Source organism: Ipomoea nil, unplaced genomic scaffold, assembly GCF_001879475.1.
Source record: "Ipomoea nil cultivar Tokyo-kokei standard unplaced genomic scaffold, Asagao_1.1 scaffold2694, whole genome shotgun sequence".
In the NCBI taxonomy this organism is placed as follows: Eukaryota; Viridiplantae; Streptophyta; class Magnoliopsida; order Solanales; family Convolvulaceae; genus Ipomoea; species Ipomoea nil.
In genome coordinates this window covers 1,866,733-1,893,158 of record NW_017619122.1, presented here as the reverse complement: position 1 = coordinate 1,893,158, position 26,426 = coordinate 1,866,733, and the positions used below count along the sequence as shown (strand labels likewise).

Below are 26,426 nucleotides of genomic sequence, written 5' to 3'. Positions count from 1 at the left end.
AATTAATGGGGATTCTAGTCTAATTAAATCCTTTTTAATTATATGTTAATGGACATAATTTCATAATTAATCCGGGTACAAGGCCGTAACACGGGGTGTTACACCACCCCCTCTCTACGAGTAGTGAAAATGAGTCCACGGTGAATTTTTACTACTTTCATTGAACGGGACGGACCACCTCAAGAACAAAATCATTGGAAATATTTGAGTTGGTGCTCATAGTTCCACATTCTATCTACCGTCTTTCCTCTTGGAGTCTTGAGCTTGTAGCTGCTGGGACGAACTACGGCTGCTACCACGTACGGGCATTCCTACCTCTTGGCGAAATTGCCCCCTCCTAGGGCTGGCCTACCTCACGCCTCCACAAGATGTAGCCGCCAACCTAGAAGTAACGAGGTCGGACACACTTATCATGGTAGGTCTTAGCTTGGCGTCGGTAATGCTCGACACGGAAGGTCGACCTGGAAGTAACGAGCTTGGCCTCCACCTCGCCTGGGGGAGTACGCTTGTCTTCTTGTTTCTGTGGTCTAGCCAATAGGTAGCTCGAGTTTGCACGAGGAAGACTGGGTAAGCCTCCAAACTGGACATTTTGAGGTCCTCCACCCAGGTTATGTTGGAGATCTGCTCAGGTGCCGAGGTCGAGGGGCTGGGCCGAGCATGTCCCCTTGTGTACTTCCTCAATGATAGATTTTGCCTTGTTAGGGTATAGGCATTGCAGTAGGGGGTCGTTATAGGACCTCTTGTTGAGTGTATAACTGAGGAGCAAGTAGGTTTTACCTACCTGCTCGACCTCAGCCTTGTCAGCCCGTAATAGGTTCTTCCGTTAGGTAGTACTGAGCTGGGGCGTCCCCCCTATACTACTGTTAGGGAATGCCAAGGTCGGGTCGTCGTGCACGACCGCGACCATGGGTTGATAACTCTTCCTTCTGCTAGGCGAGGTTGGACTTCGTCAATTCTACTAAGGAGAACATATGCCGAGGTTCGGGGTCAATCCCCCACATTTACCTTTGAAAAAATAAAATAGTTTTGGGCTTTAGGGGTGGGGTCGCTAGGTGCACCTTTTCTAGAACAATGATATTGCTAGTCGCGAGCCAAACCCCTCAGGGAGCCCATGGGGTAAGCCTTGTTGAGGTCGGTGTGGTCCACGCACACCCTACAGGTGGGAAACTTGGGGCCGAGGACCACGTTGGTGAGCCACTCGAGGTATATTACCTCCCTAATGTGCCCTATTTCGAGGAGGGTGTTGACCTCCTTCTTCACGAACTCCCTCATTTCCGCGGAGAGGAACCTCTTGCGTTGTTGGCCTGGCCAGACCGCAGGGTCTACAGCTAGCTTATAGGTGATGATGTTTCGGCTGGCGGGAGGGGGTGGAGGTACCCATCTGGGAGGTCGATGATCTCCACTTTGATTACCAAGGCATCTTGTTGGGGGAGGGGGCCATATAAGAGGTCGTCGCCGGTGAAAACGCTGGTTTCCTCTTCGGCCTCTTTTCGTGTAGGTGTCGCACGATCTCGCCCACATAGGGGCTCCTCGCCCACCTCTTCCTCTTTTCCGAGGGGTCCCTACCTTCTGGTCTTTCGTGAGGAGGATGCCTCCATGGGTGGATAATTTGCGGTTGACCTGGGTCATATGTGGTCACGGGCGGTACGTAGAAACTTAGTCGTCCCAAGGTAGACTTGGTGCGAGCTGGCAGCCCTCCATTCTCCATTTGATGTTTTAGCTCGTCCTAGCTAGCACCACCTCCTCCATGCCTATTCGGTGGTCGAGGTGAGTTGACCTCCCCCGTCTATCCTTAGAAGTGGTGCCATAAAGGTCGGCCCCTTTGAGATGGTTCGGCATAAGGTTGAGGGGGTTGACACCTCTTTAGAGCTCCTCCCCGAGGCGAGTTAGTAATGTGAACGCCTCCATTGGTGGATCGCTCGTAGTCGGCCTTGGCTGTAACACCCCAAAATTTTGAAACATTTAAAACTTATATAATAAAGGTAAATTCTAATTAAATCTCAAAACCAAACATAAGAGTTTCGGGATTGTTCCTGAATTTCCCATTGTAGAAGTTGGATTCGATAGAGGTCGGCAACACTGGTGTAGGCTTCATTAAGGGTTCGGGGTTTGCTTACAATTAGGGCCCTCTGGGTTTCGTAGTTTGTGGCCTGTCACAGACTTCTTTATCTTGGTTGTCTCTTGTAGGATCTAATTCGGGTGCGAAACGAGCCAGCTGGAGGAATTGTTTGTGGTATTCCCTGACGGTGGCCATCCCTTGTTTTAGGTGGAGAAATTCCTAGTACATCGTTGCCCTTACGTGTGCGGGGTGGAATCGTTTTCGTAGCCGTGCTTCTAGGCACTCCCAATTGAGCCCCCGGTTGTTGCCCATAAGTGGGTCCTTCGTGGATTTGCCAAAGATCGGCCTCGTGTTTGAAGTAGAATGAGGTTATCCCTACGCGGCGTTCCTCTGGGCATTGCACTAACCCGAGGATTTTGTTGAAGGTTCGGATCCATTCTTCGTGAAGTGTGGGGTCCTTGACTGATTTCTTTGTTGGCGCCATGCTGCTGGTTTTCAGGGCCAACATTTATTGTAATGATGAGTCAGTATGCTGCACCCTTACCTTGGTATGGTAAGCATAGGGGGGGTTCTTTAAGTTAAATGCAGGATAGAGTGAGGGAAAATTATGTGATGATAGGTAGGCTCACAATCTCACCGCGCGTCCTAAGGTTCCTGAATCCTATGTTCCTAAATTCCTAGAGTTCAAGCCTAATGTCCTAAAGTCTGGTCTTAAGAGTCTTATCCTAGGGTCAAACTTAGGCTCTGATGCCATCTGTAACACCCCGAAATTTTGAAACTTTTAAAACTTATATAATAAAAGAAAATTCTCATTAAATCTCAAAACCAAACATAAGACTGCAGGGTGCTATGCCACATCTGAGCTGGAGAGCTCAGATGCACAGGCTAAACTAACTAAATATCCTCAAAGCAATGTCAATACATAATCATGGCACGCAGGCCGAAAGGGAGACTAACTACTCTACGCTTTGGATCTCTAGCGCGCTCCGGGGTCTACTCATCTGTGCCTGAAAGCCAAATATATCTGTTCAGCGAATGATGCTGGTAACCTACTCCAACGCGTTGAAATACAATATAGGTATATATATATATATATATATATATATATATATATATATATATATATATATATATATATATATATATGAAAATCATTTTAAAGCATGAAGATATGTATTTAGGAGACTCTAGCTTTAAAACTAGGAATAGACTCGACAAGTAGGGACAAGCACATTAAACAACGATAAACAGTTATATAGAGACAATATCATAAAGAACATGTATCTAAGGTCACAGTTAACTCTCAAATCATTCACATCATCATTCAATCATCATTCAAGTCACACAAGCACACTTTGGTGGCGCCACGAGTCCAATCGCATGCCCCACACATGATGGTTAACACATATAGCTCTAACACGGCCCCGCAGCACCCTACCTCATACCGCAGCATGAAGGGGTTGATCACAACCAACAGTATAGACTGTTGATGATTTCAACGGCGGATCACAGCCCTACACACCGCTGACGCGCTCAGTCGGTGGACTGTGATCCTCTTTAGGGGACTACGAACCTACACACCGCTTGACGAACTCAGTCAGTGGGTCGTAGTAGATCAAGCCCTACACACCGCCTGAGGGACTCATTCGGTGGGCGATGATCTTCGGAGACTACGACCCTACACACCGCTGGCCCATACACTCGGTGGATCGCAGCCGACCATAGCCCTACACACCGCCTGATCACTCATTTGGTGGGCTATGGCCTTCCTCGGGCTAGTGGCCCTACACACTGCCTGGCGCGTCCAGTCGGTGGACCATAGCACACGAGGCCCATGTGGACCGCAGCCCAAGAAGTGAGTCACTGACCACAGCCGAGAAAATGAACCGCTGCTCATAAGTAACCAATTTGACCGCAACCAACTTCTGAACCGCAGCTCACAATACAAGAAAAATCTCGATTCGCAACGGAATTTTTTCGTCGCAAAAACGAGAAATTCCGTCGCGAATCGCGTTTTGCAACGGAATTTTGCATTTTCGTGACGGAATTCATTCTGTAGTCTCCAGGCTTGTAGTATTCCATTTCGTGACGGAAATAATCCGTCACGAGCGGTAGCGACAGAAAACCGCAACGGAATTTTCCGTCGTGAAGTTGGCTACGGAAATCATTCCGTCGTGAGTCTGTCGCGATTTTGGCAACGGATATCTTTCCTTCCGTCGCCATCGTGTGAGAAAATATTCCGTCGCGAAACTCATATTCCGTCGCACATCGTCGTGAAATATAACAACGGAAATAATTGTCATCGTGATTCCGTCACTAACCTTTTCGTTGTAAATTTTGTATTCCGTCACGAAATTCCGTCGTAACAAAACAACAGAACAAACTGTCGTCGCAATTTCATCGCTAGATATTTTGTCGCAAAGTTTGTTTTCCATCACGACATTTCATCGTAAGAATGTAATAAAACTAATTACTGTCGCAATTTCATTGCATTTTGGGCGACAGTAATCTTCTCGTCACCAATTTCGTCGTCATAACGACAACGAATATTCTATTGCTAAAATTACATTTCGTTGCTATTCTTCTAAATTATTAATTTTTTAATATTTCAGTAATTATTATTATTATGTTAAAATTCTAAGGTGAGTATACAAAATGTTAATATGCAATTATATTTATAAACAAAAGCACTATTAAAACTAAAATACAATATAATTTGTAATATAAAAGTAATAGTGCTTTATAATTCACAAATTTAATGGTGTACTTAATATGAAATTCATGTCTAAACAACAATATAATAATCCATAAAATATGAATATCAAGTCTAATCCACTTGTGATGAGGGTGATGATGAAGTACCAGCTCTCTCACATTCAAAAGATCCAATCTTTGCTGCATAAGAAGCATAGAAAATCTATTATGTTAGCATTAATTGGACCACAAATGATGCTACCATATGAGCCTATAAACTCTTCTTTTCTTATCATGCCTGCCAACCGCAACATAGTCCTGATTTCAAAAAAAAAAAAAATGATTAAGACTCTTGGGAAGAAGTCAAGAAAACAGCTTAACTATTCTATATGTAAAGATTATAAATTTACAAATTTACTTGAACCTAATCCCTTTTTTATTAGTTATTTCCTTAAACAAGCTATAACAACTACGTTTTTCAAAAAAAAAAAAAAAAAAAAAAAAAAAAAAAAAAAAAAAAAAAAAAAACTATAACAACTACGATCTAATATGATATGAGAGGCTAAGAGATAAATCATACAATATTTAACATTAGAAAGCACACGAGTAATGAATCTTAAGCATATACACTCATTTCACATTACACATTGCAGTAAAATTGTAGGATGTAACTGATATATATATATATATATATATATATATATATATATATATATATATATATATATATATATATATATATATATATATATATATATATATATATATATATATATATATATATATATATATATATACACTAATAAGTAGAACCAATCACATTTTAAAGCCTCCAAATCCCTAGAAAAGGAAATAATGTGAAATGTGAAATGTACTAAATATCCAACTATGCTAAGTAGAACAAAAATGAGGCTGGACATTTTAAATGTTTCTAGGCTAAAGATTGAATTCCATGAGAAAACAGAAGCATTACATACGAATAAACACACTTATGGAGCTCTAAGCCATTTACCGTCAAATACATTAGTTCGGTTTGAGAATCTCAACATTTCCTAATTATCTAAGGCAAATTTTTTTTCACTAATAATTTAAATTTCTAAATACACACAAATTAATAATGCATATTTCAAGTTTCTCTAACATTGTCTAGTGTTGGAAGATGTTGACTGCCATTTTTAATTTGTACTGCAGCCAATCACCTTAACAACAGCACCTCTTACATTAGTAGGTAGCTTTGGAAATGCAGTCTGATCATAAGATGGCATGGAAAGGAAGCTGAAATCAGAGGTTTGTAGCCTACATGCAATTAAGAAGAAAATTTTAAGTATATTATCTATGCTTTGAGTGAGGATTTGTAAGATATGATAGATGCCACAAATGGAGAATTAGAATTATACTTTTCCTTGTAAATCAATAGCAATCATGCAAGGACATGCAGAACGTACAAACTATGTTGTGCAATCTGCAGTAACAATCATAATCAATTTCAAGCATTCATGAGGAATATATATTATATATATATATATATATATATATATATATATATATATATATATATATATATATATATATATAATCAACTCTTAAACAAAGATATATAGTAACTACCTGAACCTGAGTTATCCATATAAAACCTTCAGAATGCAACATTGACAAAACCATATATATACATTCCCATTACAAATTCCAGTTCTGGTTACAATACAAATAGATATAGGAGTAGACACCTATTACACATTTACACTAACAGGTTAAATAATTAATTTTTTTGGGACGACAGTGTAATTCTCCTATTACACTAACAAATTAATTTTCTCAACAAGCAACAGAGAGACAACAAACGACGGCACATTCTGACCACGCCGGCAGAAATTCATGGCCACTGGACGACCGACATAATACACCAGAATAGCACAAACGAGAGAGAAACCTAAAAGAAAACAAAATAAACGGAGAAATGAGAGGAGAGCGAGGGAACCTGTTCAGATCTGGGGAGACTCTACAAAGGCCTTCTCGGAGGCGATCGGAGAAGATGACCAGTGACTCTATGCAGCGGCTGACGGCTCACGGGGAAGGCGGCTGATGGTGACGGAGGCGTTGGCAAGCAGCGATGACTGCAGCAACTTGGGTTCCTGTGGCGATCGATGAAGAGGGTTTTGGTTTAGGTTTAGGTCTGGGAGAAATTGTAAGATTTTTGGAAGGTTTTGAATTTAAGCTTGGGGGAATTTTGGATTTAAGTTTGGAGGGAATTTTTTAATATATATAACTGAAGTTATAAAATCAATTCTAATCAATTTGAATAATAAAATGATGTTATACAATATATAAGATTTATGTTTTTTAACCTATGTTATATACCATATAATAAAAATAAAATAAGAAATATATATATATATATATATATATATATATATATATATATATATATATAATAAAATAAAATATAAAATCAAATCTTTTTAAAAACCAATGTTATATACCTTATTAAAATTCAATAAAAACATAAAAATATATAAACAAATATTTTGAAAAAAAAAAAAAAAGAAAATAACTTATTTGTATGCCTTATGATAATTTTTTTTTTTTAAAAAAAAAACACATATGTATATAAATTTTTTAAAAATATATTATATTTTATCTTAATCATACGACGTCGTTTTTTTTTTTTTTTTCTAAATTAAACCTAAGATGTGGGTTCTTTATGGAACCGACGTCGCAGGTTTATTATTTTAAGTTTTGTTAAATAATAATAATAATAATAATAATAATAATAATAATAATAATAATAATAATAATAATAATAATAATACGGTGGGTTACAAACCCCAACATATTATATGTATTTATATTTAAAATAATTTTAAAAACCCTACGACGATGGTTCCCTTTGCACGATTATATATATTGTTATCATGCATATATTGTGCGTTAAAATTGATATCCAACAAACAAGTTAAAATATGTAAATGTTTAGAATAATTTTTAAATGTTAAATAATTAATATAAAATAAAAATGATTATTTTCGATATAATCAAAAAGAGTTTTTTAAATTTTAGTAATAAAAACTAGTAGTAAAGATGATTACTGTTGTACATAGTTATAATTGATAATAAAAATGACATCGTAACAATTTTTCATATTAAAATAATTTAAATCTTCTTAATACAGTATTGATTAGACAGTAAAACTCAACTTAATATTTGTTAAAAGTGAAATTACTGTAATAAGTTTACTGATGTTGTGAAATAATCCACATGTCCATAATATCTTGTCACATTTATTTTTTTTGCATGGTTTTTAATTAATGCAACAAAACAGATGTTTCTAATTTTTAAATTTTGCCGTTCAAAAGTAGGTGTCATTTGTACAAAGTACAATTGTACTTGTCTCATTAATTGTCAAGAAATTTGAACAAGTCAAAAGGACAAATTGGAAAATGTAAAATAATAGTTATGTTCAATTTTGGGAAGAAAACACTATTTCGTGACAAACTAAAAAGGAAAGTAAAACAAGTAAAATAGGATGGAGGGAGTAGTGACAAAAGAGTTATGCAATTTAGTTATAGCATATGAGTTCATTGTCCGAGTATAATTATTTTGCTAAATCAAATTAAATTTCAGTTATATAATTATTTTATATATTTTGCCAAAAAGAGTCTCAAATTTTTATTTTGATGATTTCACAAATTGTAATTTAACTACCAACTTAATTCACTAAGGAATTATTAAAATTTTGAAATTTTAAATACATTGTTTTAATGATTTAATATATTTTATTATTTTTAGTAATTACCCATTTTAAATATCAATTCTTATTGTAATTTCAAATATTTATGTCCGTAACTTTATCTTAGCAAATCAATATAATTATTAAACAAAAAAGGTTATAAATAAATAAACTTCATATTTCATTTTTACATATAAAATTAAAAAGATTAATAATTTTTAATAATTCATATGCAATTTCAATTTTAAATTAAAATTTGAAAATTTACTACTAGTAAATTGTAATACCAAGTCTAAGTGCAAAATTCGACAATAAAAAAATTATAAATTTTACTTGAAAAATTAAATATTCTTGCAACGGAAAAAACGACCGTCGCATGTTCCGTTGCCAAACTCAAAAGTCAAATATATCTTTGTGCAATCAAACATCGCAACCAAATTAATTTCCGTTGTTGACTCCATCGCTGTAACACGACGAACATGTGGGGTGTCGCTTTTTCTGTCGCCAATGTGTTAACATATTGGCAACTGAATCGATTCCGTTGTCTCATTCTGTAGCAAAAATAAACTTTACTTTAAAACATAAATAAATATTTTAGTGACGGAAAGAACGATCTTTTCAAGTTCCGTCACTAACCTCAAACTTCAAATCTATCTTTGCGCCAAACATCGCAACAAAATTAATTTTATTTGCTGATTCCATTGCCATAATGCGACACACATATGGGGCGTGGATTTTCTACCGCCAATGTATGAACATATTGGCGACAGAATCGATTTCTTCATCTCATTCTGTAGCAAAAATAAAATTTACTTAAAAAATTAAATATTTTAGTGACGGAAAGAACGATCATCGCAAGTTCCGTCGCCAACCTCAAACGTTAAATCTGTCCTTGAGCCAAACATCGCAACAAAATTAATTTCTGTTGTCGATTTCATCGTCATAGCGCGACAAACATGTAGGGCGTCGTATTTTCTGTCGCCAATGTATCAACATATTGGCGACGGAATTGATTCTACCGTCGCTTTTTGTAGCAAAAATAAACTTTACTTCAAATTTTAATTATTTTCGCGACAGAAAAAAAATCATCGCAATTTCCGTCGTCAGCTTCGGTCGTCAATTCCTTGGTGCATAGATTACATGAGAATATTTTCCACTTTGCCCAAAATATCGCAACAGAATTGATTATCGTCGCCGATTTTTGTCGCAAAACGACGATGGAACCATCAGTCGTTGCCTTTTCCGTCGCCGTTGTGGTGACAGACTTAATTCTGTCGCAAAATCCGTCATCAAAATATGGGCACCAAAATTTCTCAGTTTTTTTTCTCACTTTGAGCCAAAAATCCCTACGGAATAGAATTCTGTCACCATTTCCGATGCAAAAGCGTGACGGAACACATTCCGTAGCAAAAACCATCGCAAATCGACAACGGATTACATTTCGTCGCGATGTTTCCGTCGCGATTCGTGATTTTTCTTGTAGTGTCAGGAACAACCAATTTGATCGCAACCAAATTGGGGTATCATACATCACATAACACATAGTAGCACGTATTAGCACATTGGGAGGGGGAGGCGTATAAATAAACTTATGTGTGATCATTCACATGCTAAGAATAGTCCTAAGGGGTTCAGGCATCTTCCTCCTAGGCCAACGGGTTACCGATTCAACTAGCGTGCAATACCTAAGACTCCTCTATCCTACGAATGGCACCCGAAACATCAAACTAGACTCATGCACGACAAACGGGGTCCGTTGGGACACCACGGGGATTGGGGAACATCAAACGCGGAAGCCAAACTCCCAAAGTGGGCAACGAACAGCATGTAGCCGGTGGGTGGATGGCCACACGCCGGCTTGCCCGCCGGCGACAGATTTCCAGGCAGCGGGTGCCCGGCGGACAGCCGCCTGCTCGCCGGCTACCCGCTGCCAGTGGTGTTTCTTTAGGCAGCGGGTAGGTGGCGGGTCCCCCTACCCCCACCTACCCCCCACTGACTCTTTATCAAAATAAACGTCCCGGGATCCTTTGTGGAACCCGAAACCATGCTTAGACACTTTTAAACGCAAATAACGACACCACGTAGGCAATTAACGAATCAAAAGCAACAATCACGTAGAACACAACCTAACATGACTTCTAAACATAATTATCACCCGAGCATGCGAATTCCCAGCCAAATATACCAAGAAAATCCCAATACGAAATTCATGATTCAACCTAGGGCTCTAATCATATTTAAATCAAAAAATCATGTTTTATCTTTTAAAAATCAAGAACATCAAGATTAATCAAGAACATCACACAATTATCAAGAACCTCTTATCATCATCAAGATCATCAAGATCACACATAAAAGCACCACAACAATTATCAAGATCATATCACAATTATCATAGAAGATTTCATCAAGACACAAGTATAGAACAGGGAGCCAAAGTAGAAGATTATAGCAAGGAAAATAGGTTTTGTTGAGACATGGGTTTTCTCTTAGCCTTAATTAAATTCCTTGGCTATGAAGGGTCTTCTCTAAGATTTCCATCCGATTAGTCTCCCTAGGCTTGGTGGTGGGGGATCTCCGAGGAATATTTTTGTGTAATATAATTATGGGTGGTGAGGGTTCTAATTGCTTTCTAATCCCCTATTTATAGAATCAAGAATCCTAATCCTAATCTGAATAGTAAATGCCTACTTGCTTTATTCCTAATAGATGTATAGGTCTAGGTTTCCTAATTGGAATCTGACTAGTAAAAGGTTTACTCTTTTTATTCCTAATAGGAGGCACAGGTGTTACAATAGCCGTTCGAGTTCTGAGAGGTGAACATCGACCTTTCCATAGCTAGTGGAATATGGAGCACGCTCGAGCATGTACGTCAACTCTCAACAATAGCACCAACAATGGATTTAATTAACCCGCGGTAGCCCGAATTATTAAACTCGATAATAAAGTAAATGGATAATACGGTAATAAAAGACAAGGAATATATGTCGCGGAGATAATTCTTGTATTGATAATATTTTGTAGGAGAATTACAAGGAAAATGTAATGATTAGACAAGAGATTGAATGTTTTTATAACAAAGCCTCATCCAACAACTCCATGAGAATATGATGGGCAGTTGTATCCCCTTTGACCAGGTCCGCGTGCACATGCCCGAGGCTGAGGACACCTCAACCGAGGCCGCCCTTCACCATAGACCCCCCGGGCTGTGGCTGCCCCAACCAAGGTCAACCTTAGCCTCCCGGATTGCATCTCCTCTTCTTCGGGTCAATTTACCCCGAGCCCATTTCTAATATATCCATCAGTTCTCATTCCTTGAGTGTCACACTAGACCATATTAGCGAAAAGTGTATGATTAAGAATGATTTCTTTTCATATAAACACTCTGAGTTTCTTTCTAAGTTGTGTTAGTGCCCTGTATAGTCAACAACTTAACAATTTGTTGGTGTCCTTCCGATACTTTGTTTTATTCTATGGTTCTAATTGTAATATTCATTGACGTAAGCGAACAACACATGCAATGTACGTACTGTAGTACATGCAACATTGTCCAATATTAATCCATAATTAAAAGGCTTGATTCAAGGCCGAACTCGTGTGCGCCGGCACTTGCGGGCAAGAATGTCGTCCAGAAATTGGCACGAATGTCGGTATCATTTTTTTAGCCACTTGAAAGCTGGGTTCGACCTGGCCGAGAGCAACACGAGAGTTGCTCTCATGCGTTGGCAAGAACACCACGAGAGCAACTCTCGTGCGCTGGTCGAGCAGCAGCACGAGAGTTGAACTCTCGTGTGTTGCGGCCGAGCAGCAGCGCAAGGCTGAAACTTCGGTCTACCATAGTCGTTTCTGGACAGTTGGAGATTTAATTCGTCCGTTACGGAATTAATCTCTGTATTAATTCCAATTTAAATTTTGAATTAAATTTGCACTAATGACTAGCTGTTTCAGATGTTAGCAACGTGCCATGAATGCCAACTAAATGCTATTTAGTACTCCAATTCATATATAAGAAGGGGTAGGAGGAGCAAGTGATTTACAACGGAAAGGGAAGAACAAGAGAGACAAAACACACAACGATAAGCACCTTTTTCTTCTCAAAACTCTGCTCCTACTCCTTTCTTGCTACTGTGTTCTCCCGTGCTCTTGTTCGCCGGGTTCGTTCGTTTGGGTGCTCAAACGTCGAACCGTTGTACGTTTTATCTTGGGGAACCTAGGCCTCAACGCTCCTAGCACTTTTGGGAGGTGACAAATAAGGTTTTAATGAAAGAAAGGCATCTCGCCTAACTTGTACTAATGTTTCTTCATCTCCTTCTTTCTTGTTTTGGATTATGCTCTAAGCAAAAATCCTTTCTTCTTTCTTGTTGGATTGGAATTATAATCTGAGGATTATAAGTTCCAATTTTGGTTGATATATATTGGTATATCTTTTTCGTAGATATATTCGTATATATAACCTTTGGATCCGGTTTATACATATTTGTGTGTGTGTGTGTGTATATATATATATATATATATATGTATATATATATATATATATATATATATATATATATATATATATATATATATATATATTTCGGTTATATATCCAATAATATTTTATATATATTTTCGTGTATATATATAAATATTATTTTTGGGATATTAAATCGATTTTGGTTCATTATCACCAACACTCTTAAAACCTAATTTATTTTTTATAATGAACAAATCGATGGATTCCAAAAGTGTTGGATCCACGAATGTTGCTCATGGTGCACATTCTAATGGTAGGAACGGCAACGTTGTTGCACATTCTGAGATGCCAGTTGATGGCAGCAACGTTGGAAATGATGTTTCCATGGGTGTTGCTAAACCACACGATAGATGTTTCCATGGAACTGACCACTAGTGTTGTTTGTACCTTCTTATTGGTTGATGATAACTTGTGTTATTCATCGTTGTTGTTGTTGGACTGTGATCCATTCCTTGATTGAGTATGGTTTCATATCTTCGTTGTGATCCGTTGATTGATTCCTGTTGAGGTGTGATGTGTGTGTGGCTTTACCTGGATTGCACGATTAGAGGTATGGGACACTAGTCACCAAGGTATTGCAGTGGTTATCGTGGTGGCCATGACGTGATTATGGAGTTGTGACCTTTGTGTAAGGTTCAAGTATTTCTTGGGTGGCATGTGTTGCCGTGTGTGTGATCGGTACCCTCGTGTACTATGAAATTGGTGGTTCTGTTGGAGGGACTGTTGGACGGGGAACGATGGTTCCCGGAGGAATAAGGTTGGACTTGGTGTACAGGGGTCCTGGAGGTAAATTTTGGAACTAGATATAAGGTTGGTGGTAGCCATAAGGTTGGAACTAGGAATAAGGAAGGCATATCAATTCGTGATGGGTGATGTCACGAAGGTTTGTGTAGCCGTTGTTGTGAGTTCTCTTCTTGTGACATGTGTTGTCACAAAGGCATGTGTTGCCTAGGCATGTGTTGCCATTGGTTGTGTCCTTATTCTTTTGAGTTGTGCATGTTGGGTGTTAATCTATTGTGTGATGATAGTTTATACCTTGAGCCGTCCTTGTGAGTTGTTGTTGTCCTTTGTGGTCTTGGGATGTGTTCTCTTATCTTGTTGTGAGTGCTTTGAGTCTTGTGTTGACCTTTGCTCTTGGTTTTGAACTTATATATATGTATTCCGTTTCGCAAATGACTTTACAAACATATATCTTATCTATGTATGATATTTCACATGTATTGGTGGGTTACCAGCATTATTCGCAGACCGGGCGTCGTCCCATCTTTTATGTATTTCTTTCAGGTGATGTTTAGATGAGAGCGCGGTTTAGTGCCAGCTAGTGTAGCTCCTTTCTTGTGTTTGGTGGCCTGTGAGCCCAGTTTAGACTTAGTACTTTGAACATGTATGGTTTTAGATGTTGAAATATGCAGATGTTAGCATGTGCGTTCATCTCTGGATGAGCGTAGCGTGGCATAGCACCCCTTTTACTTCCAGTTTATATATTCCTTTTTCAGTTTTCCGCTGTGTTTGATGTTTTGTTTAGGTATCTGCATATTTAAGGTTTTAATTAGCTTGGAAAATCAGGGGGTGTTACAGTTGGTATCAGAGCCTAGGTTTGAGCCTAGGAGGATAAATTCTAGACTTCTAAGTGGCTAAGTGTGGTTTGAGACCCTAAAGTGACCTTAAGAATCTAAGTGTTAGGTTTAGGACTCTAGGTGGCGCGGTGAGCTGAGTGTTGCTTTCAGTTATTTGCTTGTTTGTTGTCTTTTTGGTAACCGTGTTGTTGTTGTAGAAGTTTGCGATGCCTCCTCGCCCACGAGCGCGTATGAAACACCCCCTAAAAACATGCTATTTAAAAGCCTTAAACATGTAGATAACAGAGCTAAACAAAAAATACAGCAGAAGACTGAAAGATAACTAGATAAACATAAATCCAAAGCACGGGATGTTATGCCACGTTCACCAAAAGGATGAACGCTACGGCAACATCTGCAATGTTTACATCTAATCCATAGTCTCAAAGTGCTACATCTAAACTGGCACACAGGCTACAAAACAAAGAGGGAGAAGCTATACTAGCAAGCACAAGACCGCGTACTCGTCTAGACATCACCTGAAAGAACACAATAAAACATGGGACGACGCCCGGTCAGCGAATAATGCTGGTAACCCACCAATACATGTGAAATAACATACATAGATAAGATATAAGTTGTAAAGCCATTTTCGAAACGGAATACATAAGTATATAAGTACAAAACCAAGAGCAATAGTCAACACAAGACTCAACACACTCAACAAGGATACGGGAACACATCCCAAAACCACAAAGGATAACCACAACACAAAGGATAAAGACAAGACCGATGGCAACACATGCCTAGGCAACACATGCCCTTGTGACTACACACGTCACAAGAAGAGAACTCACAACAGCGGCTACACAAACCCTCGTGACATCACCCATCACGAGTTGATATGCCTTCCATATGCCCGGTTCCAACCTTATGGCTACCCCCAACCTTGTATCTTCTTCCAACCATTACCTCCAGGACCCCTGAACTTCTTAGTCCAACCTTTTCCCTCCTGGGACCGTCGTCCCCCACCAACGACCACCAACGAGACCACCAATTTCATAGTAAACGAGGGTACCGTACACACACACGGCAACACATGCCACCCAAGAATCACGTGAACCCATCACTCAGGTCACAAACTCCATAATCACGCCACGACCACCACGAGGACCGCTGCAATACCTTGGTGATTAGTGTCCCATACCACTAATCCTGCAATCCTGGTAAAGCCACACACACATCACACCACAACAGGAATCAATCAACGGATCACAACGAAGATATGACACAATACTCAATCAAGGAATGGGTCACAACCCAACACCAACAACGATGAATAACACAAGTTATCTTCAACCAATAAGAAGGTACAAACAACACGCACGCTAGCATTTAAACACCGAACTAGCATGCTCATCAAACGGGTAAACCAAAGGTAGTTCCGAAGAACACACAAGACTCATCACGGTTCAACGAAACACAATGTTGAATACTTAGCACGATTCACGACACCAAAACCTACAGGGATTCCTACCACATAGTTCTAGACATACGAAACATCAAGAAGACACTCAAATAGTTCCACAAAAGAACAACGGGAAGTCCAAAGACTAAATACCAAGTCAAAAGAATCACGGGAAACAAATCCCCGCCATCACCACAATACATACCCGCGGGTAGGCCCACGGGTAGGCCTCTACCCGCGGTTCCGCCCGAGGGTACAGGCTGCCCGACCAATGTACCCCGCGGGTGGGCGGCGGGTTGGACGCCTACCCGCCGTTCCGCCCGCGGGTACATCCCTGTACCACAATACAACACTTCACAGATTTTCATCTCCAAACTCAAATTCAAGTCCAAAACATGCCAAATCTCACCAAATACAACAAAATGACTTGAATAAAAGGAAATGCCAAGCGATGGCACAAATGAACCCTAAACACAAGCTCCAGATATGCATTTCCACAAGACAATGCATAAACACTCACATTTCATAGCAAAATCACATGTAGAATCCAAGAATCATCAAATAGGTAAGCAAAATAGATTTTGTAGAGCATGGGTTACCTCATTCGCTTATCCAACCAAAACCAACGCCAACTTAGGCTAGGCTCAACTCATAAGCCAAATGGGAACCTATGAATCAAATCGATCCTTCAACTATTAACAAACGTACTAATTAAAACTAATTAAACTTACAATGGGATTCAAACTCCAATCTTTCCCTAAATTACCCACCAAGTCTAATTAACCATCTAGGCTAGGTGTTCTATTGGAAACTTAATCACAACATTAAACACTAACAGCACGTTTGGTTCACGGAATGAATTTTGAGGTAATAGGAATGTTATTCCATAAGGAATGGAATAGGCAAGGAATATAATAGGAATTGTATTCTGTTGTTTGGTTCGCGGAAGGAATAGACTTTAGGAATTATATTACAGTGTTTGGTTGATTTAAGGAATAGAAATGAAATATATTTTAAAGTCATAAATACCCTTATAAAAATATGTGATGGTGGCGATGGTGGTGGTGGTGGCGGTGGTGGTGGCGATGGTGGTGGTGGTGATGGTGGTGGTGGTGGTGGTGCTGGGGTGGTAGTGGTGGTGGTGGCGGTGGCAGTGGTGGGGGCGACGGTGGTGGTGCTGACGGTTGACGGTGACGGTTGTGGTAGTGGTGGTGGGGCGGCGACGGTTGTGGCGGTGGTGGTGGTGGCGGTGGTGGTGGTGGCGGTGGTGGTGGTGGCGATGGTGGTGTGGTGGTGATAGTGGTGGTGGCGGTGGTGGTGGTGGTGGTAGCGGTGGCAGTGGTGGGGGCGACGGTGGTGGTGGTGACGGTTGACGGTGACGGTTGTGGTAGTGGTGGTGGGGGCGGCGACGGTTGTGGCGGTGGTGGTGGTGGTGGCGACGATTGTGGCGGTGGTGGTGGCGGTGGTGCTGCTGGGTGGTGGTTCTGGTGGCGGTGGTGGTGGCGGCGACGGTTGTGGCGGTGGTGGTGGTGGTGGTGCTGGGTGGTGGTTTTGGTGGCGGTGATGGTGGTGGCGGTGGTGGTGATCGTGGTGGTGGCGGTGTTGGTGCTGGGGTGGTAGTGGTGGGGCGGCGGCGGCGGCGATGGTGATGGTGGTGGCAGCGGCGGTGATGGTGGTGGTGGTGAAATAGGATAAATTTATATATAGGATAAAAAAAATTAGGTTAAAGAAAGGGGTAAAAAAGGAAATAGATTCTAAAATCTATTCCTGAGCGTTCAGTAATAGGCTAATACCAGGGGGGCCCTAGTAATAGCTATTAGCTATTACCTTATTTGAGGTAATAGGCTATTACCAGGAATATTATTCCTGGTAATAGAAATGGTTACCAAACAAAGGAATAGGCCTATTACTGGGAATGCTATGCCATTCCCGGCCTATTCCGTGAACCAAACGGGCCATAATAGATTAGTTAATTAACCAAGACTTAATAGTAAAACCATTAATTAACTAATATGAGCTAAGTAAGGTTCAAACCTTAGCCAAACACTAACACAACCACCCATCTTACCACTAGACTAAGCTACTATAACACCCCCATTTTCCAAAACCAAATTAATTTATAACAAGGCATTTCTTAGATTAAAATTTCGTTATTTACTTGCGGAAGCTAAACAAAACAAGGAAAAAGGGATGCTACCGCCACGTTTCAATACAAGCTATATCTAAACGCACAGGCTAAAACCAACACTACCAAAAACAACCAAAAACTAAGACTAGTCTAATAACTCAAATAATACAATTGTCTAGGTACAACTTCTAAATTTTCTAACAAAATAAAACTCCAAATCTCTAAAGGATAAATCGCTCTCATGCTCCCAATGTCATGCAAGGTGTACCTGCAAAAGAAACTAAGCAGGGGACAAATTCAGCATACAACAGCGGATAAGACTTACTCCACCCCGTAAAATATTTGCACATAACATGTAACACTTTGGAGCACATAATTCCACGTTAACCCCTTAGTTATATTATCCTTAGATTAATTCATCACACTACTCCACATTTAATCACCAATTACCAAATCAATCATATAATAAATATAATTTATAATTCTAGATAACATTCCAGAATTTGCTATATAATCATTTAACTTCACATAAAATTCCACAACCTCCACGTTTCACCACTTTTATCAATAATAGGATAAGATTTAACCGTTTATTTACCACCAATTTCCATCAATCATAAATATATTATGACATTTTCATATTTATCCATTGTTTACCACCAAGTCAATGAGGAGGGAAAAATACCAGGCAAGAGCCATTACTTCGGCCCCAGTGACAAAAAAAAAACCAACCAGAGACCCACACAGTTGGTCCGAGATCAATTCCTTAAGTATGCATACCCCCAATGGGAGACCTACACCAATGGGCAGAACGAACTCGAGGAGTCTGTGGGATTAACTACCCGGCCCACACCGGCATGTAAAGTAGACTCCACATCCATAATCAATCGTGGGATTAACTACCCGGCCCACACCGATATATAATAATAATCCACCATCAAACATGAGAGACCAAACTCACAAGAAAATCCGGGTACAAATCCTCCATAACCAAAGTGAATTATAATATAAATTTAATACCAATTAATTTGTTCTCTCCACCATACTTGAATATATATATATATATATATATATATATATATATATATATATATATGGATAGTACTATTCTAATTACACCACTTAACATACCATGTACCAAATATTCACAAAATATACAAAATCTTTACGAACATACAATATAAGAAACTGTATACTTAATTATCCTTTACCATACGATATAGTAAACTGCGTGCATGTGTCTATTCACCAAATATATACAAATAATGTATACAAGTTTGCACAGAATCCACAAAAACATCAACTTATATTTTCCAAAGTTAACATATGCAGATACATACCTCAACTTTTTAATGTTTGCATGAACCCACATCATAAATATCAAACTTAATGTTTTCATATTTACAACACAGTACACTAACTATGCTTATCTATTTACGAATAATCGAATAGATGTACATACAATACGCATACGAATTATCCCATACAAACATATTTTTATCTATTACAAATAATTCAGATATTAAACATAATTTTTCACAAGGATCATGAGTCACATAAACTCTTAGTAAAAATGATTTTCTTTGGGGTAAATAAATTTTGGATAAACATAAATCTTACCTTGAAAGCTTATTGTCCTCAATTACTCTAAGCCTGGATTGTTCAAATCCTCCTCTTCTATCGACCATGATCATCATCCAATAATAAACACAATAAGCGCATAAAAAAATATTACAACCCTATTTCCATTCTACTCATAAAATAAAATTAATAAACTTAGAAGTCTTACTAAGCTGGAAGGAACCACTTCAATTCTTGAAGGAAAGAAATGGAAGAAGTTTGTTTTTTTTTTTTTTTAATTGCCGAATGGGGAAGAAAGAAGAAGCAAGGGAAATTTTTGTTCTCCTTGATGAAATGATGATCGGCCAAGAGGGAGAGAAAAAGAATAAGAAGGGAGTTATCTCCTCTCATCATTGATCATTAATCATTAATTCTAATAATAATATAATTTATGATTGATTAACATTAACTTTTGTAACTTATGTAACTCCTAATCACATCCCAACACATTAAAAAAATAATCTTTTTGATTAATATAAAAAAAAAATATATTGGATAGATATACCTACATATATACACGGTAACATATATATTGGTATGCAAAATTATTTGTACCCAAGTAGTATACATACATACGTATACTACATATATATAATGAAGAAAATATATATATATTTTTCGAAATAATAATATATGTATTACGCCACTTGATTTTGTACAAAAAAAAAATAATATATACTTTTATTATCAATAATTAATCATTAATAATAATAACAATAATAATAATTAATAATAATAATAATAATAATAATAATAATAATAATAATAATAATAGTGAGGCTATAAGGAATCAAATGGGTTTAGGACCAAAGGATTTAAAAGAATGAAGAAAGAAAAGTATTAAATCGGAAGGAAGAAAAACCGGGTATTACAGCTACCTATTAATAACTTAATTAAACAACAACCTACTTAACACTAAACAAGCAAGGTAAACAAGGTAAGAGCTCACCATCCGCCATCTTCTTCTTCGTTCTACATGCTCACCATCCCGCGGGTGGAACACGGGTTCACCCTCCACCCGCGCCTGCTCTGCTTCGCCGGAGACTCGTAGCACGGCGGAAGGCCTCCCACGCCGCCGAGCAGCTCTGCTTTGCCGGAAACAGAGAACCCCGATCATCCATCATCAACACCGTCGACGCACAGCTTGCCGGAGATAGGAGGGAGAAGCATCGCAACGCAAAACTGCCTCCACCGTCTCAAGATTCCGACGTCCACCGCTGCTTTGCTTCTTCACCGGAAACAGAGGAAAAGGCCGGAGCTTCAATCAATGCACTGCCGTTGTCCCCATCTTCTACCGATGCTGCTTGGCCGAAGCTCCTCTTGTGGCTTGTCGCTGATGATCAAAAGGGAGGGGAAAACAGGGCTGCCGGTCTTGCCGAAGATGCTCTACACTTCTACAAGAGGTCACGAGAAGAGCTAAGGAGAAGGGGGAGGATGGGATGGCTTGATGTTGGTTGCAGCTTTAAACCGAGAGAGAGAGACGAAGAGGTGGGGTTGCTTGGCTGCTACAGCTTGTCGAAGAAGGAAGAAGGAAATGAGGTTGTTTGGTTCGTTCTTGACAAAGCCAATAGGGAGAGGAGGTGCTTGAGCTAAGAACTCGGCTGCTTGGATTATAGATGATACAATGCATACACACACACGAGAGATGGTAGGGTTATCTTTCTAGGTTGGGCTTGGGTTTAGATAGATTTAGGGCTTGATAGAAAATACATATTATTTTGGGCTCTCAAAATAATAATAACACATATATGTATATATATACATTATAAGGGCTTGGTGTAGGTGATGGGTCCAAAATTACTGACTTATAGGTTACACATATGTTTGGGCTCAAAAACAATTAATAGGCTTTTTGGAATTAAAACCATTTTGGGTCTAGGCATATTTTGTACAAAAATATTGGTTCAGCATAATAGGTAGACCCGAGCCCGTTTTTAATATAAATAGCTATATAAATATTTTTATTAAAATATTTATTATCGGGACTATAATTTATTTTAGGAAAATACGGGGTGTCACATCCTCACCCCCTTAAAAGAAGCTTTGTCCCCGAAGCTAGAAAAAATCATTTTGGGGATAAGAGTGTCACAACAATACGGTAATTTATATTAGGGAAAATATTTTACGGGCAAAATTATATATAAGGTTAGGGAAGATTGGGTTCGATAGGTTAGAGTGGATGTAGGGTTTAGATTTTAAACTTAAGGACACGATGGTTGGTAAGGAAAAGGGAATGAGAGTTTGGGTTCCAAACTTGAGACAACGTCAATTAGGATTAGGATCAAAGTCATCAAAGTTGCAACTTAGGAAATAAGGTTGCCACCTTGCACAGAATCGTTTGAAATGAAGGATTAAGGACGAGATTTGAAAGAATTGAAAGGATTTCCTAATGAAAGGCACTAGATTTAGGCTCAAGGATAGCGTAGATTAAGAAGGAATTCGAGATTTTCAAGGTTACAACTTAGGAAAACGAGGTTGTCACCCTGTACAGAATCAAATTAAGGAGGAAACAAGAACGAGGCTCGAAGAGATAGGACGGATTTTACGAGAAGGCAGAAGATTTGACGAGAAAAAAGGAAGGGAAAACGGCTCAAAGAGGGTTAAGGACTCTCAACTTCAGGCGACTTCTTCGACTTGACGCTTCGATCACTGCACTTTTGACGAACTGAAGGTTCCCAACCTTGATTCTGACGCGTTCTAACGCTAAGATCTATTTCGGACCCTCTTCATAAGCTGAGATCACAAACATCTTCACCCCAAACCCTTCTTCAAACACTGGTTGTTTCTTTAACTTTGTTATGGTCGAGCGGAACTCACACGGACTAGGCAACTGCGAGTTGACTTGCTTCCCTTATCGGTCTTCATCATTGCTTTAGAAACGAAACTCTTAGCAATCTTCCTTGATCTTCTTAGAGATTCGGCTTGTTGTCCGTTCTAGCTGACTCAAGATCGGTCGAAGCACTGACCACTACTTTCCTCTTTCTTGAAGCGCACTCGATTGTCTGATTTTCTCATCTCAGGACTTCGGTGATTTACAAACCAAACCTTCTTCTTTAATGCACCTGAAGATCGTTGAGATCTAAGCACCTGCGTGATCCTTATACCTTCCTTAGCATCGTGACCGTTGGCATTCTAAATCTCACCAAAATCTTGTAAGGAGTCCTTTGAATGCTTGACACCAACCACCACTGAAAGGAAACTTGGTCCATCGTTAGAGCACAACCCACGGTCTTCATAAATCTATAGCGCAAGTCTCCGACTTGCCTTCTTGATCGGTATGATCCTTTTCCCGTTAACCATCTGAAGCTGGTTGAATCGTAGAGCTCACTGCAACCTTAAACCAAACGCAAACGGTAGAACTTTTTGTAAACTGTAGCCTTTACCATAGTCAACATTTGGAGTCGTTACATGGTTCCTTGTCCAAAGATTTGCTCATATCCTTACTAGGAGCTCCGTAGGTCGAGTCTTGTTCACCGTTGACAATCTTGCAATCTTCATAAGGTAGTCGGTTAAAACCACTCGGTCTTTTCTTGTCTTGACTAACGGTAAGTCTTCCCTGAACACTTTGTTGCCACACGAGCATGACCTACTTATGAAGGTCCAACGGTAGAATCGGTCTGTAGGTTGATCTCTGACTGCCCTTCCTTTTACTGTTCGAACTTCCCATTCAAGATTAGCTACTTCTCGTTCCATCCTGGTTTTAGGTAGATCTCTTAACAGGGATCATCGGCATAGAGCCCCACTTGCAACTTAGGAACACTCGGTGATCAAATCTGTCTTTGCTTCGCTCTTGTCGGTTCTAGTCTTCTAACTGCCCCCAACGTTTGATTGCAACTCGGTTATGGCTTCATTTTTTCTTTGTTGTCGAACCTCCTAACCAAAAGACATCATGTTACCCATAACTTTCCAAGTGTGCCGATTGGGATAAACGGTACCCTCATTCACCAACCACTACTTAACTTCTTCACGTTTCACAAGATCAGGCGACTTGACAATCAACGATGTTCGTCCCTTCTAGGTACCTTGAAGGTCTAAGCTTTCTTGTAAGGCCATCTTGAGCTTTGTTACTTCCAAGTTCTTTGCTTCGAACTTTCCCGATCTTGGTTTCTCTTGAAGGTAGGTAGGACTACTTCCATGTTGAACACTTCGATATTACACTTCAACTCTTCATGCTCAGAACTGTCCGAGGTTGACTCATAACCCTTTAACTCTGGGAGGCTTCAAACACGTTGATCCGAAAGCGGCTACTTGGCGTATATTGACATCTTCTTAGAGCGTCTGGGACCGCTCTTGGCCACCCCTCACGAGTGAGGGTCTTCTAAACTTGATCTTCGAACTCTAAACGACGACTTACTTCATAACGGACTACGGTTGCACGAAAAGTAAACTTCAACTCTAGGATTAGCGTAGAACTGATGACGATGTCGTACGAAAAACGGCGCCACTTGCTTGAACGGAGATTGTTGTAGCTGACTCTCGATTTCGTGCATAGCAGACCATCTTCTTTGTGTTGACCACGTGCCCAGCTGTAACCACCACGACTTGACTATCTTGCATCAGCAGATCTTCGGTCTTCTTACTCTTGGACACGGTCTTCGTCAAAACTTCAACGAACCCAGAACGAGGCGACTTACCAAGAAGGTTCACACCAACTGAGAACAACAGCTACAACTACTTGAGCTAACAACAGAACAAGATAAAAGAACTACACATATAACAAGAAGGTAACACACAACCACACCGCGCGTCCTAAGAATCCTAAACATAGGTACGTAAACACTTAGAGGCTTCACTAAACATCTTAAGGTCTCAACTTACAACACTAACCTAAGCTCAACTTAGGTTCTTAAGGTCCAACACTTAACATCCTAGGCTCAAACCTAGGCTCTGATACCAACTGTAACACCCCCTAAAAACATGCTATTTAAAAGCCTTAAACATGCAGATAACTGAACTAAACAACAAACACAGCGGAAGACTAAAAGATAACTAGATAAACATAAATCCAAAACACGGGGTGTTATGCCACATTCACCAAAAGGATGAACGCTACGGCAACATCTGCAATGTTTACATCTAATCCATAGTCTCAAAGTGCTACATCTAAACTGGCACACAGGCCACAAAACAAAGAGGGAGAAGCTATACTAGCAAGCACTTGACCGCGCACTCGTCTAGACATCACCTGAAAGAACACAATAAAACATGGGACGACGCCCGGTTAGCGAATAATGCTGGTAACCCACCAATACATGTGAAATAACATACATAGATAAGATATAAGTTGTAAAGCCATTTTCCAAACGGAATACATAAGTATATAAGTACAAAACCAAGAGCAATAGTCAACACAAGACTCAACACTCTCAACAAGGATACGGGAACACATCCCAAAACCACAAAGGATAACCACAACACAAAGGATAAAGACAAGACCGATGGCAACACATGCCCTTGCGACTACACACGTCACAAGAAGAGAACTCACAACAACGGCTACACAAGCCCTCGTGACATCACCCAGCACGAGTTGATATGCCTTCCTTATGCCCGGTTCCAACCTTATGGCTACCCCCAACCTTGTATCTTCTTCCAAACATTACCTCCAGGACCCATGAACTTCTTAGTCCAACCTTTTCCCTCCTGGAACCGTCGTCCCCCACCAACGACCACCAACGAGACCACAAATTTCATAGTACACGAGGGTACCGTACACACACACGGCAACATATGCTATCCAAGAATCATGTGAACCCATCACTCAGGTCACAAACTCCATAATCACGTCACGGCCACCAAGAGGACCGCTGCAATACCTTGGTGACTAGTGTCCCATACCACTAATCCTGCAATCCAGGTAAAACCACACACACATCACAGCACAACAGGAATCAATCAACGGATCACAACGAAGATATGAAACCATACTCAATCAAGGAATGGGTCACAGCCCAACACCAACAACGATGAATAACACAAGTTATCATCAACCAATAGGAAGGTACAAACAACACGCACGCTAGCATTTAAACACCGAACTAGCATGCGCATCAAACGGGTAAACCAAAGGTAGTTCCGAAGAACACAGAAGACTCATCACGGTTCAACGAAACACAATGTTGAACACTTAGCACGATTCACGAAACCAAAACCTACATGAATTCCTACCACATAGTTCTAGACATACGAAACATCAAGAAGACACTCAAATAGTTCCACAAAAGAACAATGGGAAGTCCAAAGACCAAATACCGAGTCAAAAGAATCACGGGGAACAAATCCCCGCCATCACCACAATACGTACCCGCGGGTAGGCCCACGGGTAGGCCTTTACCCGCGGTTCCGCCCGCGGCTACAGACTACCCGAACAATGTACCCCGCGGGTGGGCGACGGGTTGAACGCCTACCGCCGTTCCGCCCGCGGGTACATCCTTGTACCACAATACAACACTTCGCGGATTTTCATCTCCAAACTCAAATTCAAGTCCAAAACATGCCAAATCTCACCAAATACAACAAAATGACTTGAATCAAAGGAATTGTTAAGCAATGGCACAAGTGAACCCTAAACACAAGCTCTAGATATGCATTTCCACAAGACAATGCATAAACACTCACATTTCATAGCAAAATCACATGTAGTATCCAAGAATCATCA

At 39.8% G+C, this 26,426-nt stretch overlaps 1 long non-coding RNA gene across 1 annotated transcript; it reads right to left on the bottom strand.

Annotated features, from left to right (window-relative positions):
- Nucleotides 1-18,170: 18,170 nt before the first annotated feature.
- Nucleotides 18,171-20,058, bottom strand: LOC109155189. The gene is made up of 3 exons (XR_002049869.1): nucleotides 19,938-20,058; nucleotides 19,769-19,825; nucleotides 18,171-18,428 (listed from the first exon to the last, which is right to left on the bottom strand). It is a non-coding gene; the product is annotated as an uncharacterized LOC109155189 (long non-coding RNA).
- Nucleotides 20,059-26,426: the final 6,368 nt, after the last annotated feature.